Source organism: Lissotriton vulgaris, chromosome 6, assembly GCF_964263255.1.
Source record: "Lissotriton vulgaris chromosome 6, aLisVul1.2, whole genome shotgun sequence".
NCBI classification, from domain to species: Eukaryota; Metazoa; Chordata; class Amphibia; order Caudata; family Salamandridae; genus Lissotriton; species Lissotriton vulgaris.
The window spans coordinates 18999480-19017193 of record NC_141694.1 but is presented as its reverse complement, the minus strand read 5'-3'; the positions used below and the strand labels follow the sequence as shown (position 1 = coordinate 19017193).

At 42.3% G+C, this 17714-nt stretch overlaps 1 protein-coding gene across 1 annotated transcript in view; it reads right to left on the bottom strand.

Moving 5' to 3' along the window:
* LOC147706709 (solute carrier family 22 member 7-like) overlaps positions 1-17714 on the bottom strand; it is a 130828-nt gene that overhangs the window by 26963 nt on the left and 86151 nt on the right. The gene's annotated exons all lie outside the window — the stretch shown is intronic.

Below are 17714 nucleotides of genomic sequence, written 5' to 3'. Positions count from 1 at the left end.
CGCGTAGCGCTACTTCGTGAACTACTCCCACCCTTATTATTTACCTTAACAAGTTGTACCTGAAAAATATCACAAGTGATGTAGAATTTTAAGTCAATTGTTTTACATGTATTCATTAGCCACCAACCAGATCCTATGTACAACTCGGCACTAGTTTGTAAAAATATTTTACACATATGCAGTTTGGCATGCACCAATTTCACAATGCTTACAGTCATGCTGCGACTTTTACTGTTAGTAAGTCATCGATTACACAATTTTAAACTATATTCAATGTCTCGGATTATTTATTGAATTTCGGGGAATATATTTCAGCACCAAATAAGTCTTTAGTTATATAGACATTGTTACTAGCACTAAATGACAGTGTCAGCATGTGTGCAGAAATCCACAGGTGAACAATGTATTCTAAGACTAAGATCTAGATTTTCTAATATGTTTTGGCAACCAAATTTTGAAACAAGCCACAGCCTATTATGTTTTATTAATCTTAGGCCTGCGACTCATACTAGTAGCCCCTAGTCTTTACCTTGTTTAAACAAAGTAAAGATTATACTTAACATTTTATTGGTAGTTTAATTGTACATCATCCAACTTTTACCTTAGTAAATCCAACTAGTCTCCAAGACTTAATTATTTCTCAATCAATTAATCAAAATAAATGAGCTTTATTCAACAATATGTCATAGCAGTATTGAGCATAAAATACTGATTAAAAGAATAAAACAATGAGTTAAAATACTATGACATTTGTACAAATAATCTTAAGTAAAAAGAACTAATTCATCCTAATACATTATGATAAAACAAATTCAGAAGATGGAGAGCAGCAACATTGGTATTATCAAATGGTAACTAAGGCATTAGGATCTTTAAAAAGCACTGCAGCTCAGTAATAGAGTACTAATTTCACATCTGCAGGTGGCGTGATTCCAGGTTAAATTATTTGCAGTCAATGGGCCCGATTCACAGAACTAACTCAAGACAAAATCCTAAACGTACTACTTTTGGTATTCACAGAAGGCATTTAGTAGTAGTAAAGTTAGGATTTTGTCTTAAGTCTGTCTTAAATCTGTCTTAAGTCTGTCTTAAATTTGTCTTAAGTTTGTCTTAAGTCAAACTTAAGACTAAATCCTAACTTTACTACAAGTAAATGCCTTCTGTGAATACCAAAAGTAGTACGTTTAGGATTCTGTCTTAAATTAGTTCTGTGAATCGGCCCGAATGATTGAGAGCTTATAGTCCACATCGATCTCAAGAACTTTGCTCCCGGGAATGCATAGCAGGGTGATGAATCAGTATGTAAAATTCTCCGGGCTACGCTGCTTGAACTGATAACCATGTTCCTGCAAATCTGCACCAGTCATACTTTGCGAGGCCAACATCGGTGGGGCAGAAAAACAATACATGTGAAATTATTTTTATTTTGGACATGCAGACATGTACATATACTCATTTGTTGATGTATGTGTCTGTTGGCACCTCACTACCTAGTTTGTTTCCTAAAATGATTTAGGGATTTATAGAGTCTAAGGAGCAGTAGCTTGGATGATCACATCAATTATATCATTTCAGCTGTCGTCAGTGATGTATCAATAATGTCATTGAAAATTTCATAAGCGATATAGTATATGAGATGATAAGAAGATCATGGGGGGATAGCAAGATGCAGTTAGCTCACTGAATTCTAACTAACTGATGTCATTTTCAGGGGGGGTTGAAGCATTTTTCAATGTATTTCTGAGCTCTTTCTCTAACAAAAATATGATTTTATAATACCTAATTATAATGTTGTTTATTCCACTGAATATGTACGTTTTAACATAAAGTAACATCTTATTATCATACCCACCTATAGCACTGCATTAACATTTATTTTTTTCAGTGAATATCTAGTTTTTTTAACATAATTTAAGATCTTGTTACCATACCTAACTACAAGGTCCCATTAGCCTTTAAATTTTGTGTGTGAATTTCTGGGGTTTTCCTAATGAAAGGTAACAGGTTATTTTTACCGTTCCTGGAAGATTCTTGTGGATTTTGGGCAGAGTAAAGATGCAGGGGTACCAAGGGCGGTCAACCATCAGGTATGTGTATTTGTTTCTGTCCAAAAGGCATTGGTCATGCCAGCCCTTAAGTTTGGAGTTTATATGTTTTACAAGGGACCAGATAGGATTGGAAGACAGTGCTTCATAGCAAGTTGGGTCATTGAGTTGTGAATGTATGTCCTGCTCATAGTCTGAGCTGTTCCTTAAAACCACATTCCCTCCTTTATCTGCTTCGCAGAATGTGATCTCCCTATCTGATTGTAGTGTGTGAAGTGCCTCTCTTTCCCCCTTTGTGAGGTTGTCACTTTTGCTGGTGTATGGTGATTGTGTGTCTGTAGTATTTGTGGAGAATGTCCAGATTGCTGCCAGCCGGTAGCTGCGGTGTCCATTTAGATTTTTCTTTCAGGCTACTGCTTATGCTAATATCCATATGTACATTCAGATCACTCAAATCCCTGCTCATTGTGTAGGGGGTCACTCTTCTATTCAGATATAGATAGTAGCAATCTTGTATTGTGTTCATCTTGTATAGTTAAATCATTGCACATTACATCTCGGTGAGTTGTATCAGAATTTTTATTTGTGCAAGGTTTAAGATTAAAGACTCTTTTCAATTTGAGGCTCCTCATATACTTGTGAGTTCATGTCTGCATCGATGGGTTTGTCCGTCAAGTTAATTGCATTAACATCATTCAGTTCCTCTTGGTGCAGGACCTTGTTTTCATGTATCTCCTTTATTCCTTTGCCTCTCCCTCTCCTACCCCACCTCGTCCTCCTGGAGTAGAAGGACATTTGTTTACCTCTCGGTTCACTTTTTTCATTCTCATTACCTCCCTTAAACAAGCATTTACAATGCAACGGTCTCGCCTTCGGAAAAGTTAGAGCTTTTGGCGTTATAAATGGCAAACTTTTTATTTATGTGTTGGTTTTGAAAACAGATAAATAAATGGCATTGTCATTTACAATCCCAAGAGCTTAATCTCTCGCAAATACGAGACCTATTGCATTTGCATCAAACCCACACACAGAGAGCCACACACACACACACACACACAGAGCCACACACACACACACACACACACACACACACACACACAGAGCCACACACACACACAGAGCCACACACACACACACACACACACACACACAGCCACACACACACACAGAGCCACACACACACGCAGAGCCACACACACACACAGAGCCACACACACAGAGAGCCACACACACACAGAGCCACACACACACACACACACGCACAGAGCCACACACACACACAGGCATAGGCGTCACATTACCGTCAGTCGATGGTGAAGAAGTGCGAGTGAAGACAATTAGTATTTCTCAGTGACAAAGACTCAGGGTAATAGTCACTACCTCATGCTCGTTCTGTTCCATCTTTGGCGGGAGGTGGTGAAAATCCCTTCGATGCCATGTCAGAGTATGCGCTGTTGCTGCAGAGGGAGGCTTGCTCTGCAGACATAGCAGCTTAACTGCACCTTTACCATATCCCTTTTACAGTGGCACTGCACTGTTTTTTTACCCCTGACCAGAGGATTACCCCCGAACAACGCCTTATGACAGCCCAACTCAATGAAAGGACAAAATGTGATAACTTAAAGCAAGAGTATCAGTTTGCAAATGGAGATATCTGTTATTACACATGTTGGTTGTGCTCTGCATGGATGTTCCTAAATCTACTCTAAATGTCATGCTTTCTTTCCTATTCTACTTATCAAAGTGAAGGGCAATCGTGTTGCACCAATTGTCCATTGACTAAGCTGTCTCACCATTTTTTGGGGGGACTTGTGTATTGTGGCATAGGTTGAGCATTCAGGTGATTGAGAAAGATGTATGCTTTAAAGGAATCAAAATCCAAAGATCAGCCTCGGTTCAACATCTTGGAGCCTATCAGCTTAGTTTCTGTTACTTCAACATTGAGTGTTAGTTGTCTGTAGGTATCCCATTGACTACTCCCAGCAAACACTACTGCAAGAGCCACAATGGAGAAGGCACACTGGGTGCTGTGGTGACTCCAAGGGCCTTAGTAACTCACTGGTAGACCGCTGATCTGTGAGTCGGGACGGCATGAGAGGCTTGCTGCTGGGGCACGGCACTGCGCTGCCGAAGACTGCTCTGTGCTTGCTCCAAGTTCCTGATTACTGGAAGCGGCTCTACCAGGAATGCTGGCCAGCTGGGATCTTTCAATAACTTTGATATGGCAACCGTTGCAGCCGTTTCAAGCATCTCTCTCCCCTGCATGTGCTAACCTCCCCCTGCAGGCTAGATTGGAGCTGCACACCGGAGGCTGATCAACGAAGGAAGGCAGGGCTGTCCTGCTGTGTGGTTGAACTAACGAAGGCTGCCTGAGACGCCGGAGGAGTCACAAGAGGAACAAGCCGTGCGCGTGCACTCTCCCGAACTTCCGGTGTCGGGATGTGCACGCTCACGGCTGTCGTGGGGCGGGACTTCCGTCCTATGCGCCCACGGAGTGGATGGCCGGCCCAGAGGAGCGGTGGCAGCAGAAGTCAGGAGTGACGGCTGAGGCCGCTGATACGGTAAGTGGGGCTTAGTCGTGGGGGTGTGTGTCTGTGTGACTGCTTTTGCGTGTGTGTGTGTGTGCACGCGTGTGTGTGCTTCCGTGAGTGTGAATGTGGAGCAAGAGATGTGCGCGCGCGTGTGCCTGTACGTGCGCATCCACGGTCCCGAATCGCCACTCGTGCCCCGGTCTGTCTCCCTTGAGAGGCATCTCGGTGACAATAGGTCTCGAGAGCGAGACCTAAACATAGAGGGAGTTTAAGGATAAACCATGCCTAGAGATTTGCACTGATCGTAAGTCCAAGAACGCTCGCAATTCTACTTGCAGGCACATAATTTTAGGAGGGATAGCAATGGCCCAGCAAGCAATGAAACAGCAACCAATATATGGATTCAGTACATTTATTCTATGTTACTGAACGTTGGCGAAGATCTCATGAACTGCACCAGTGATGTGCATTAGGAACTAAATCCCCTCAGAGTTATACCGATGTTGCAGTCAGTAAAAGCATGAGGGCCCCCCTGACCCCCAAAGAAGTTCCTGAGCTAATTTTTAAAACATATTATGCCACTATAGAGGAGATATGTTGTCATCGCTCTTTACCCACATCTTTTTAACTAAAAAATTCCAAATAGCTGGCGGGTGTCTATATTGTTAACAAATTAAAGGGGGGGGCTCGCCAACTTCCTGACAACTATCTCTTTCTTGATTGTGTTGCTGGATGTAGGAGGAAAATATTTTGCAAAGAATCTATCACTGTAATTTAAAATTTTGGTGAGGTATAAAAACTAATACAAACTTTTACACTGGTTACCAACTGTACAGTGGACACCCTAATGGCTCTCTCCCTGCTTTAGATTAGGGAACTCACATCACAGACAAACCTCCTTAAGCAGTGTTTATTGATTTTAAGACTGCTTTCAAATGTGTGGTTTGCAGTCAATTTCGTCAAAACTGGCAAATTAAGGCATTTCTCATCTCTTCTGGGAGCTATTATAGCGCTATACATAGATACATGGTCAAGGGGAACCTGGGGACATCAACCATTGCCTGAGACACAGTTTGTACTAATGGAGGTCTGAAGCAGGACTCTGTTTCTGTACCCCTGCTTTTTAATTAATATATTGGTGACATTGGTGCCTCCATTTACAGTGCTAGTCTCTTTTATTCAAAACTGGGTGACCAAACTGTGGCTATTCTGCAATATGCAGTTGAATGTGTTCAGTTAGAAAGGACGGTGATTGGGTTGCACCAGGCATTAACTGCTTTGCAGTCTTACTGACACTCAAATAAATTAAACATACATTGAAAGACCATGGTTTTAATTTTTGATAACAGATTGCGCAAAAATTGCCATTTTGTCTTGGAATAAACAAAAGTATAACACATGTTGCGTACCTGGGAATATGGCTTAAAGAGAAGAGTGACTACCTCTCTTTCTTGAAGGCCTTGAAGGCAAAGGTTTCTAAATGAACATTTGTTTTCTTACCACTAAGTAAACAACTTTCTGGTCCATCACTAAGCCCAACACTAAGAATAATAAAGGCATAATTAATGGCAACACTTACAGATAGCTTTGCTTCTGTTCCAGATAGAATAATTTGTTTGGTTGATTTGGCACAATGGAACCCTCAACGATCATTGTGGTAACTTTCTCATGATACTGAAGAAGATAATACTCACCTTGAATTTACTATGCTGAAGCAAATTTACTCAGTACCACCAAACTATGTCACCTACTTAACAAGAATTAGATCACCACCAAACTCTACTTTGATATGGCAGGAATTAAACAAACCCTCGCTCATTAGAAACAAACCTGAGTCAAATAAATTGAGAAAAGCATTACTGCGTTTTAAACTGGTGACAACGTGGGACAGTCAACCTCCTTGGATCACCTTCAAAAGTTAATAAGATCAGAGGCAAAGAACAGAAAAGAACAGAGGCAAAGCTTATATTATAAATAGAACAATAGAATATGCCTAATGAATTAGCCTTCGCCGCGAAAGGAGCAAGTCAGGAATACCTGAACATCCACTTTCATTGAAGTGTAAATTAGTCCCCCCTTCACTCTCAGCTGTTCGCATTGAAATAATTGTATGCTAGGTGGAAATACGGAACTATCAGCATCGGCTATCGCCCATGTAGCTATAAAGCAGATTCTATGGTGCCGATTGATTTAATAACATACAGCTAGGACTGCAAAAACATAGAGACCCCAATGTTACTTGCTAAAAGGGTGACATCCGACAACTTACAGCCTGTTGCTTGAAGTTTATGGACTATGTAGAGTGCTTAATAGGTTATTAGTGTTTCTTTTCGCTTAATTATTAAATTTGAAAGTGAAAATTCATATCTGTAAGGAAGAAGAGACCCATAGATTAAAGGAGATAATTATTAGCAAATGGGTTGTTTTAACATTTGTGACAACTGCTGTGTAATGTTAGTGGCTAGTTGTTGTGACTTTACTAGGCATATACTACCACGAGTGACTAACATGATTCTAATTTTTGTCTTTTGAGGTCCCACTTCAGGCAACGACCTTTCTTTGTGTTTTGTATTTTTATGAATTGCTGCAAACATTTTTGCAATGGGTTTAAGTAACTGTGCAATAACATCAACCTGAACACGGCGTTTCTATACATGACAAAGTGTTAAGGGACAACGTGGTACCTGTCTGATGAAGGGTCACCTTCATGTAAGTCTGTATTACAAAGAGAAACGAAGCAGTAATGCCAGTTTTAAGGCACAACAAGCATAATATCACTGAAGGAAATTGCAGCACTCACGTTTGCTTGTATATTGTCTGTGCCTCTAGTGATAAGATTTTTTAGAATTCTGCTCTCTTTTTAGATCCCTTTTTGTGCATCATAGCCAACGCTTCAACAAGTTTGCTGAGTTACAACACAGTGAATAAAGCAATTTATAATAAAGTGAAACCACTCAAGTAAGATATTACAAACCACAGAACATGCAGTACATCACTGTTGGAAAGCAACACTCTCTGCTTCATTAAAGAAAAGCGGTAAGATAGGTCAAATATTCAGAATCATTTTTATATCCATTTGCAACATGTGTTTTCAGCTCTTCACACTCCACTTTGAACGCTTTCCCCTTTAGTTTAGAACAAAAGCCAGTAATAAAGGAAATATGTTTGCTATTGGATTTGGAGCTATCCTCGCGAAAAAGAAGCCTGACATTCTTGCCATGCAGTAGGGCAAATGAAAAGACTCATTGGGCTCTGTTTGCCCGTAGCGCTCCTAAAACGTTAACATTTTATTGGCTAGATTTTCACCCTGGGAAATAAACTGGGGCCAGGTTACCACTGAGGCCATTTAAGTTAACGAACTGAATAAAAAAAGAACGAAATTAGCTCATGCAGCAGTGCAAAGGTCACTAGAAGGCACCTAGTGTGTTTTGACACATACGGGGCACCGTAAGGCGTCACAGAGAAAGTGCCAGCAACTCAATGGGCCATTTAAACATTCGGCAGTTCAGCCGTAAATAAGTGGCACTTTATGAAGCTCCTGGTGACAATAAGATAATATTGCTCTGATAAGAGCCACTTGCAAAGAGCTGCTCTGGAAATCCTCAATAAAGGGGCAATTCCAAGATACAAAGACACAAAAGCAAACAATGTTTGTCTTTGTACAGCAGAACGAAGATGAACTGGTTGTTAACTAAGACAAGAGGAGTTCTCAAGAAGAATTCACGGAGTGTCAATATGTCGCAGTCGTAAAATGCTTCAGGATACGTGCGAAAACACTCTGCCAACATTGCACCTCACTGCCAGCTTTCTGGCCCATCATCCCCTCATGAGAAGAGATTAGCGGGTGCCTGGAAGTCAAACAGGGGGATGTGCTCTCGGTGAGAAAGCAGTTTCAGGAAAATTAGCGATCACTGTCGACAGGTCTCGCAGGTGGCCTTCCGAAACGAAAACGTGACCACATCCATGTTCCCTACTCCTTCGGCACAGCCATGTGCTAACTGATTTAATGTGTGCATCGCATCGTCGAGCACGACAATGACCAGTACTGCAGCTGTTTCGACATCGGCACGCAAGGGCAAGTATTTCCAGGAACATTTTGAATTTTACATCTTTAACACTCAGGCGGCTTCTCTGAGTAAATCCTGCTTCTGCCACCGTACGTACGGTGAGAGCAAAGTGTATAAAACGCTGGATTTTCTAACACTTCTCTAGTTTTAAAATATACTCAGCTTATTCCCACCTCTGTAGAATCACTACAGCAATAAACTGAGGCTCCTGTGGCTTGCACAGTGTCTGCCGCCGCCTTGATTCTCTAGTGAACGCCACAGGAATGGATGGTGTGGTGTGTGCATTACCACAATGAATGCTTACTTTCAATAGCATTTCTATTTTACTCACCAGATTAGATGTTTTTGTAAGCTCAGAATAGAACTGAAGAAGAGGCTCGGTTCCCAAAATACAGTGCTGGCTACGTACGTGCGCGTGAGAGGGAGAACGTAAGAGGCGGATGTGCTTGCAGATTCCCAACTGAGCCACTAGAGGGGGCCGAACCACAGTGCGTCACATCCCCCTCTTTCTGGAGTGGAGGGAGCAGGCTCGGGTGCGATTATTGCCGCTTTGCACTTTTGGTCGACTTTCCAAACCACCCACAAAACCCTCCTCTCTCACCCAGCCACCGGTACAAGGTCTTGTGAAAAAGGAGGGTCAGCGTTCTAACCTTTGGAGCCCATATGCGATTATGCCTCGCAAAATATTTTAAACAAGCTGAGGATCGCCGGGTGCTAAACAGCACGGTGGGAGTGCACAAGATGAGACGCGGAAAGAGCCCGGTAAGTGGGGGGGGGGAGGGGCAGAGAGGGAGGGGATGTCTGTGTGTGCCTGTGTGTGTGTGTGTGCCTGACCTCTGGCAAGCTCAACATACATTTGCTTTGTTTACATTAGAAGCAAGACTGTTGCCAAAGATGAGAACATCAGCCTGAAAAAAATTGACCCCCGGAATATTTCCTAGAATGTCATTCAGAAGCCTCTGAAAAACAGAAGCATCAGAGGATAACCCAAATGACATACAATTAAACCTGAAGACCTCAAATGAGGTTATGAAAGCAGTGTAGTTCTCGGACTCAAGACTCAGGCAAACCTGGTGGTAGGTGGATGTAGGGTCTAAAGGGGAGAAAATCTTACCTCCACTCAGTATACTGACCATTTCTGTGATATTAGGCAATGGAAACTTGTCCTTCATCACCTGTTTGTTGAGTTGCCTCAAATCAATGCAGAGTCTAATGTAATCTGAACCTTTGGTGGCCACCACAATGGGAGAGACCCATTTTGAGGCTTCAACAGCCTCTGTAATCCCAGCAGCAAACAATCAGATCAAATCTTGCTTACCAGCATCCTGCAAATGTATGGGACAATTTCTCACCTTGCATGTAACTGGTGTTGTATTTTTCATGGGTTGAATACAATACATACATCCTTCAACACCCACATTTGCATCCAAAAGCACTTCTGGGAATTCCTTAGTAAAATCCACCCTGAAGTCGGAGAAACTGGTTTTCTCAATTTTGACATTGCTAATTTGCCATTGGGGAGTTGCATTGTGAGCTAGGAAAATTCCCAACAATTTCTGTTCTGGCCAGCTAGAAATCCTATCCCCATCGAATGGCATTCCCCCAGAGCTCAATTTTAGCTACAAAATACCCCACAGGTTAATTCGCTTTCCACCTAAAAGTTTAATTTTCCCTCGAAAATTCTTCTCAAAGTCAGTATCAGAAATGAGCGGCAACTTGGTACCAGATTTCATTATCAAGGAGATCTGGGTTCCATTAACCACCACTTTGCTCGAAGGATACTCACAACCTGCATTCACTACACAACTGACTTCTTGCAATAACAAGGGATTACCCACCACATTCACTTCAACAACTTTGTCCTTGACAACTGTCGATATGCAACACCTAGCATAGTGCCATCTTTTAGAACAATTCTTGCAGATCGCTTTATCCCCAGGACATTCTTTAAAGTTTTGGAAAATGATTTGGGCTAACAGATCTGAAGAATTCAGCTTTGGAAACAGTATTACCCACAGCATCTTTCTTAGAATTCATGCCCACAACCTGAAAAGGGGATGAGTGGTCCTTTTGCTTCTGTAACTCTTTGATAAACTCCACTGAATGCCCAACACTCTTTGAAATAATGATGATCTCGGATGCTGTGAGATCATTTTTAGACCACAATGGCTTTCTAATTTTATCAGAATTGCACAGTAACATAAATTAATCTCTAATACATTCTTCCACTCCCATGTCAAAATTGCAGGACAATGCTAGTTTGGTAATCCTGTAATAAATTCCTCAACAGATTCATCAAGACCTTGTTTCCCTCTGCCAAATAGAAACCTCTCTAGGATAATTAAGACTTTGGGTAGAGAACGGTCCTCCATCTTCCTTACTGTCCTCTCAAACTTATTTCCCACATGCTCCCCATCACCATCCTCCTGCGTATCAGCATCAGGAAGATTGTCAAAAATATCCTACCCTTCTGCACCAAAACAATGAAGTAACATCATGTCAGATTTCATTTCTGGTGACATATTTGGTCCACATACTTTCAAATAATTAATAATAATGTTTTTTCACTTAATCCAAGGAATCACTGGAGAGACCAGAAAGAAAGGGGAAGGAGAACTTTTCTGCATATTTCCTGCCCAAAGATAAGAGAGAATGTAATAGAATATATGAAATAGATCAGAATGCAGGAGATAAAAGACAAGCAAAACAAAGACTTGAAATTGTATCACACAATTGCTCCATTGATTAGCACATAAAGGTTGTAGGTTCTTGAATGCACTAACACCCTAGAAAGAGTAACAACCTGGAAAGCAACTTCCAAAGTAACAAACACTCAGGAAGGATACAACAGGAAGTACAGAAGCAAGATGATAACTTGTCCCCACCGTGGCGGATTGGAGATCACCCTGCAGCATGAAGCTACCTCAGCAGAGCGTTCATACTTCATGGCAGGAAGCACATGCAAGTCGGCATTCCTCCAAACTTGCCTGATACACTTGTCTTGCTGAGTTGTGACATGCATTGTAAGACTATTTGGCCTAAAGTCGCAGCTGCACATAGGGCTTGAGGGGAATGCACAAGTTCCCAGGCAACAAGGAATGTTGATAGGAGAGTACACACTGGGTGCTACGGCAACAGCTGATTGCCTCACTCAGTGTGTTACTATGATGTGGAAATTGCCTCCACACAGCGCGTCACAATGCAATGGCAACTTGCATTCCCCAAGGAACAGGGCTGTGGGCAATGACTCACTGCCAGTACACTTCCAGGACATTTTGTGTCTAAACATTCCCCACTTTACCGACGCTCAATAGGCCGATCAGACTCCAACACACCCGCGTTCAAGTAGCAGCTCATGCACATACTTGTGGGCAGGGATAACAACACAGAGACATCAAGTAAGGGTCATTCACCAAAATTCCACTTGTTAAAAATCAAAGAACCACAATAAAGCAGTCCAAGTTCATTCACAGGCCATAACCAGCTCCCATAGCTCAATAAAAGAGAGGCCACCAACTGTGCAGAAGTTTCCTGTTCCTCCAAGTGAATTGTAAATCGAGGAAAAAAAACAAAAGGGCACCCAAAAGACACATCCAATCCTTCTATCCAATCTACATTGACAAATGTGGAAGTAGGGTAGATACTAAAGCGGAAGGGAGCTCGCACAGCTGGAGTTATTGCAAGGTAATCGCCTTTGTAGAGGTGTAGTGTGCTACGAGAGGAAACACTGTCTGACCAAGCAGTGTGAAAACCAAGGAACTCATACAAAGCTCACTCTGTTGAGAGAGAGCACCTCTGTGCACAACAATGAGGACCCGTAGGTCTGATTCAATTAAACATCAAAGGTTAATGGTGATAGAGCGACGAATAGTTTTTTTAGTATTCACCATTTATTCAACAGTTGTTGAAGTTGCTGCTTCATGGTTCAATCAACATAAGATATCCAAAAGTAAATTTCCATCATAAGATAGGTCTTTTCAAAGTAAATTATCACAAATCCCGATGCATTTCGGGCCACGCCCTTCTTCAGGGGATTACTCTACAAAACAATCCAAAAAGAACAATTCAAACTTGTATCTATATGTATACAGAAAAACTCACTAAACAAGGTGCTCACATGCAAAACACTGTGCCCAGAAATGTGTGGTCTTAAGATAAAATACAAAAGTGTCAACCTAAGTAAAGAATCTGATATATGTAAACGATAAGCAAAGGAAAGATCAGGTATCCGCCTAATGCAAATGCCTAAAAGATATCACCCAGTGTAACAAAGAAGTCTCTGATAGATCATGTGTGTACACACGCTGAAAGAAATCGAGCGCATCCATAAACGCGTTAAAACAAACGTGCAGCAACACACAGTAGGGTCGATTCACCAGAACCCGAGTGAAAAAATATATAAGCAGGGTCTCAAAATGTCCCAAGGTGGGTACTTACTTCAAGCAGTGGTGTGTAGCACTTCGCGGAGTACCGCAAAGTCAGTGTTCAATCAGCAAAGACGCTGTTGCGGTGCAAAGTAAAGGGGGTGGGAACAGAAACATAGAGGGAGGACTAAGAGTCTAACGTAGCCAGGAAAGAAACCAGAGACAAAGAAGGTGAATGGGTAGAGGCCATATTAGAAGGGAGAAAAACCAATGAAAAACAGATACATCGCTTTGATTGATAAAGGTGAAAAAGTAAAATGCAGGAAAAAGCGTGAGCACAAAACCATCTGCATAACAATACATTACAGGTAGCACAAAAATTCCATGCGATCATTGAGACCATTCGGTGCCATAGTGGACATGAGGCGGATCCAAAAGTTCTCTCTTTTTAAGAGGGTGTTCTTATTGTTCCCAGTGACTTTAACTTGTTCAAGTATCTACATTGACAAATGTGGAAGTAGGGTAGATAAAATACAATTTGAATTCAGTAGAGATGGTAAAATCCCAAGTATTATTCCATGAGAACAAGAAAATCTATCCACTCCGGTCACCAGCCTGCAACCAAGTCCTTAGCCACTTTGAAAGGCAACATCCTCCAACCGGCAGGCAGTAGCCACAGGAGCAATTGAAATACAAACTAGATGAACATAAAGTGGCAATAAATAGCACAGTAATACACAAAACAATACACAGATACCACAGAAAGCAAGGGAGACAGACAGAGCAGAGAGAGTGAGTGGGAAGAGGTGAAGGTTTGCCATCAAGGGGCTAAAGAAGATGTGGACATAATGTGAAGTAGTGCGAGTACAAGTGGTGACCATGAGCATAAGCAGGTTGGAAGCAGGAAATAAGGTGTAGATCATGATTGAAGGAGAAGGTGTGGTGGTAAGGTGGGGACAGATATGAGGAGAAAATAAATGAACAGTCAACAAATGTGATATGAAAGCAAGAGGGGGGAGAACACAGGGGCAATGATGTACTGAGAGAGGGGCAGCGGGAGAGAGAGGGTGATGAGTTATTTGGAAGAAGGAAAAGTAATTGTATGAGAGAGAGAAGAGGGAGAGATAGTGTAAAATGATTGTAAACGGGTGATTGGAAGATGTGTTGGGTGGCATAAATAGAGAGTGAAAGTGGCTAAGAAGTGTCGTAAATATTTAATTTACCGTCTTAATTTCTATGCAGGTAAGTACTTAATCAATAATAACTCAATCGGAAAGAAAGAAACAGAGTCCGTGGTGTTAGAGTTCTTAGGGGTTTTATTCCTTAAAAAGGAATCGTTCCGGAACTGGATATCAGGTTCCTGCAACCACAAAGGGTTCAGGAAGGGATAGAGCAATATTTTATTGACAATACATAGCTTATATACTTAATTTACATCATAGAAACCAATATAGGAGGCGTAACAGCTGAGAGAAGACAAGATAACAGCATCCACGTGTTACTAGTACGTAATCAGAAGGCGTGGACTAGGCGTGAACTAGAGGTGTGCGCTAGAAACGTCACAGGTAGGTGTCATATGTGGGTGGCACTAAACAGAAATGTTGCAATGTCAGCAGAAATCGGAGGCTTGGATGCGCGCGCAGCTGCATGACGTGTGATTGACGTGAAACTGGAGGGTGCAGGGGACTTGACATTTACACTGACGGAAAGAGACAGAAGTCTGGCATGTCAGATCAACTTGTACTTCTATCATATCTGATATCTGATGTTTGGGAACCATATTATCTGAACGGAAAAGGTCTCTGGGGCAGAAGCTATTCTATACTGACTGTGAGTGAGTGTATAAGCGCCTAAGTGTCTGCATGAGAAGCGTGGGGGCATGGGCCTTCCATGGGAGCATGGTAACAGAGGCTATGAATTACTTGCACGGAGACAGGCCGGCCCTTCGGCTCTGCAGCTGGGGGGATGTTTACTGAAACTAGTAGGCAGGAATGTATTTTTGAGGAGCGGAACAGATAATTCGAAGGTTGTAGTCAGTCTTGGGAGGCAGCAGGCTGAGCTAAGCGCGGTGGGCCGCGCTGGAAGTAAGTCAGAGTTCACGGGTACAGAGACAGCCTGGGCTGAGGCTTTCAGAGTCAGAAGCCAGAAAAAGGCTCGATGGCAGAAATTCAGGGCCTACTCTGCCAGAGCTGAAAAACGTGTAAAGTACACTACAAAAAGACGTTGGCATAGCATACTTAGGAACGGACTATTCAACCCATTCAGGGTGGGTCTGAAAGAGGACATGTTAACGTTGGACGCAAATGTATTTGCGTCTTCATAGCTGGCACAGGAGGGAAGTTACATGCACTTTAAGCTGGTACATGGAGACGGTGGGGTACACGCTAGGGAACACAACTTGACCATAAAGTTTATATTTCCTCATTCCCTCCTTGTTCCCTACGGACCCTTCATGATATATCGATCCTCATGAATCGATCAGTTTGTTCTTGTAACATCATTTGCTCTTCTTTCTTTCTTTCACGTCTTGAAAGAAAACTGGAATGTTCAATGCATGATGTGGCACACAGTCCACAAATCGCTGGCCCACACTGTAAGCATAGGCAGCAGCTGAATACTAGGACTAGGCCAATGCCTAGGAAGGATAGGATCTTCCATCCCCAAGCGGTTAACGTTGTCCAGAACCAACCGGACCAAGTCCAGGTGCCTGGATTCTGATGTATCAGATTGGCAATTTTATGAAGACGTGTAATAGCTTTGTATACAGATGGCGCGTTTTCTGGAATGAAAACACAGCAACTTGACCCGATGACCTTACAGGCTCCACCTCTATCTGCCAAGATGACGTCAATAACAAGACGATTCTGAAGGACAACAACCCGCATGGCGGACTGCTCTTCGGTTAAGTTACCTAGGGCGGAGGCAGTTTCATTCACTACTGCTTCAAGTGTTCTAGTTAATCTGCGTATTAGTTTACTATTTTGGACGGGGCCTAAAAAGAAAAAGAATCCTTTATTAAAATCGGTGTATTGTTCCCATGCCGTTTCTGTGTAGTCGACAAGCGGGAGATCTCTTCTGAGTCTGTTCTTTACTAGATTTGTATTTCTGTGATAATCAGGAGGAGCTAGAAAAACAGGTGGCAGAAGGAATGCCATATAACAGGTACCATCCCAATCTGGAGGTAAACGTATGTATGCTGTATGACCACAAACAAAATAAGAATGACGGATAGCTTTAAAGGACGATTTACCATGATCACTGAATTCGACCACAGTAGTACATTTACTATGACCTAAGTGTACTGAACCTTTCTTCCTGACACATAATTCACCAGTGACTGGTAATACTGACATAGCGGGCAGAACTGGTGCAGCTTCGGATTCAACAGTAAGAATCATAAGGTTAATTGTGTAATTACCTAATCCATATACTTCATTTTCTAGATCAGTTCCTATTCTAGTGGGGAGTCCCTCCTTATCAGGGTAACAGATGTCGAGCAGAACTAAGTTCAAGTTTCCCCAAACCCAGCTCCCTTCGAAAACAGCAATATCAGGATCTAAGGAATTAATTATTTTAAACCATGCACCACAGGAGCCATTGTGAGTGAACGGGTACGGAAAGAGGGGCAGAGCTCCCTTGTAATTCTGGTAGGGAGGGAGTCGGCCACATATCCAGCAGTTTGTAGCATTATTAGTCTGATGGGAATGATGTAGCATACTAATGAATGTGTTGTTGCGCAGCGCAAGTCTGTAAGAAAGTTCATGTGGAGGTAACTCGCTAAAAGAATGTTCAGCAGAAACATTGTAAGCAGATTGTTCACGCTTGAAAATAGGGTAATAGATAGGAAGTAGTATACTTGCAACAATAATCAGAAGACTTAGAAAAAACATGATTAACAATGTCACTATACAGTGACTACGCAGTGATTTGCAATATGTACGTTTCTTGAATTGTCTCTCTCTCTCTCTATCTCGATCTAGGGGATACATGTCAGAAACTATTTAACCGATTCACCTAGGGGAGGACTTAAACAATTAAACTGCCTGACTTGCTAGATCGGAGCTTTAATCTATACTCCTCTTGGGGAGTTTTCTCTCGTTCGGAAACTTTAAAGTCACTAGGCTCGATACAGTCTTTGGAAGGGGTGGACGAGTCTGGGTCTGGTTTCAGTTCATTGCATAGTTTAATATGGCTCGTGTGGATCCACCCCTTTCTGCCCTCCACTTTCACTGCTGTCCTCGTAGTAAGAAGGACGGTCTTCGGCGCTTTCCAGCGGGGCTCCAGCGGACTTTTCCTGTCGAAGTTCCTAATTAAAACCAGGTCGCCAGGACGGACATCATGCGGCTTTACATCAGTGTTGTCAGGGAAGGCTGCGGCAACCTGTGAACGACATGATTGGAGTGCAGACATCAAGGAGGCAAGGTAATCTGTCAACATATTACAATCAACATCAGTAATTTTCTTAGGAATGGGCGTCCCCCACATATTCGGTGGTCTACCAAAGACCACTTCGTACGGGGATAGTCCTGATCTCGAGTGGGCAACCATTCTCATGTAGAACAGTGCAACTGGCAGGGCGACTATCCAGTCGACCCCTTTCTCTTGACATATTTTACCAAGGCGGGTCTTTAATGTCTGGTTATGCCTCTCTACAAGGCCTGCGGCTTCGGGATGTCGGACACAATGGAATTTCCACTGATATCCTAG